This window comes from Pteropus vampyrus, unplaced genomic scaffold (genome assembly GCF_000151845.1).
Source record: "Pteropus vampyrus isolate Shadow unplaced genomic scaffold, Pvam_2.0 Scaffold20, whole genome shotgun sequence".
In the NCBI taxonomy this organism is placed as follows: domain Eukaryota; kingdom Metazoa; phylum Chordata; class Mammalia; order Chiroptera; family Pteropodidae; genus Pteropus; species Pteropus vampyrus.
In genome coordinates this window covers 13,246,071-13,248,466 of record NW_011888801.1, presented here as the reverse complement: position 1 = coordinate 13,248,466, position 2,396 = coordinate 13,246,071, and positions in this window count along the sequence as shown.

The following is a 2,396-nucleotide window of genomic DNA, read 5'->3' as shown; positions in this document are numbered from 1 at the left end:
CTTAATTTTTTATCTATAGTTCGACAAAATTTTCTGCTAGCAACAATTGTCATCAAATTTTCTTTTATTGCCTATGTGATAGAAGGATCACAGAAAGGTCAAACCCACTGATACATGAGATATTGAGTTCATACTTTAGTGAGCAAGTTTTTCATCAAAAAGAGCCAAAGTAAAGAGCAAACCACACAGTAAAAAATGAACTGATTTGAGGATGTTTGGAAAATGAATCTTGAATGTTCCCTTCAGTGTAAATATTTTAGTAGTATTTGTCCACAAAGACCCTAGGTCCTGATTTGAAGGACATGTCCCTGCCTAGCACTTTGGGAAATAATTATTATTTGGGGTAAACATTGATTTGCCAGTCTCATTACATCTAGTTGTCAGCACTATTAATACAAGTTCATAGAGATTCATTTATAGAGAAAAGTATGCAACAGCCATGAATTCTATAGATTATATGTCAAGGTCAAAAGTCTACTCAGATTCCCATTCTCAATAGATTTATGCATATTTTCATAGATTCTCAGGTAGGAAAATTTGAGAATCATTTTAGAATCCCAAAGCCAATGTTTTCATGCCTCTGGTATGTTCACACCTGGTAGGTAGCATCATTTCAAACCCTACAAAAGTTCTGTCTTTCTTTATAATGATTTCATGAACAAAAATGCTATTGCATTCCCATAAATGCTCCCATATCTCATATTACTCTGATAACCAGGATGTCATAATTTCTATGGTGTTGCTGGCTTTTCCTCCATTTCTGTTAGTAAGAGAGGCTACTTCTGTACATAATACCATCTTACTGACACTCCAAAATCTTCACTTTGTGCATATTTTATTATGATGAAAAGGTAAGCTAAAAATCCATAATAAAAATAAAACTAGAGATTTTTATCCTGGACAAGATGGCATAAAGCTATTTCTCCCGGCTCCTCCCCACTAAGGACATGAAACCCTGAAAAGAATGAAGAGGAAATCAAAAGAGAACTCTTAAAGGTGGAAAGAGGAACGCAAACTGTTTAGGTACCCCAGGGTGGCAGGACCAACCTGCATGACAGGGTGTTTTGCAAACTCCTTCACACAAAAGAAGAAGATCCAGACCTGGTAGTTCCCAGTCCCCAGCCTAGCAGCAGAAGACAGCCCAACTAGGCTTGTCCCCAAATCGGAGTCCCTCCAGAAACTACACCAGGCAAGCCCTACTGACAAGTGTTCAGGAGAAGCATTCCCTTTCCATGCTAGTCCTAAGTCTCCCTTGCCCCAAGAGACCTCATAAATCCAGGCAGCACTGGCAGAGGGATTTCAGCACAACACACTTTGAGCTCTTAAAGCCTCTTTGTACCCTTGGGCTCAAGACTCCTCTCCCCTAATGAGAGACATTAGGGTTGCAGGATAATATTAACAAGGGGATTCTGTCACAAGCAGCCAACCAGGAAATACTCTCCATTTACTGCAGGCAAAGGAGATCTCACCAAAATGCAGTCCAGAGATTTTCTTTACCCATGTAGTGGAAAATTCCTTTGCTCTTTTAGGCACTACCAGCAGGAAACAATGGGATCCCCAGAAAAATGAGATAAACTAAATAACCAAAAAGATACCACAAATGTCATGAAAATTGTATTGTTGATACCGCAAATGACAGTAGTAGGCCAGGCCTTTGGGCTAAACCTAAATGAGTTACTGCCTGCTAAAATCTAGAGTGTTAAAATAGCCAGATTTTTCAGGATATAATCTAAATCATCTAACACAGCAAAAACTTGGGAAATTACAACTTGAATGAGAAAAGACAATAAACCCTAACACCAAGAGGAATGAAATATTGAATTTATCTCACAAGAATTTTAAAGCAACCATCATAAATATACTTCCATAATCAATTATTAATTCTCTTGTAGTAATCGAAATAATAGAACATCTCAGCAAAGCAATAGAACTTAAAAGATCCAAGTAAAAATTATAGAACTGAAAAATACAATAACAGAAATAAAAAAAACTTTCTAGATAGGCTCAACAGTAGTGTGGAGATGACAGAGGATAGAATCAGAGAACTTGAGGACAGCTGAATAGAATGTATTCAATCTGAACAACAGAGATTTAAAAAAAAAAGGCTGAAAAAAATCAATAGAGTCTCAGAGACCTACCTGTAGGACAATAACAAAAGATCCAATATTGTTATCATTGAAGTCCCAGAAGAAAAGATAGATAGACTCAAAGAGTATTTGAAGCAATAATGGCTGAAAGCTTTCCAGATTTAGCACAGATTTAAAAAGCTGAGCAAACTCAGAACAAGAAAAACTCATAGAAATCTATACCAAGACACATTATAGCTAAACTTTCAAAAACAAACAAAACAAAAGAAACAAACAAAAAACCTTGAAATCAGCCAGAGGGAAATAACA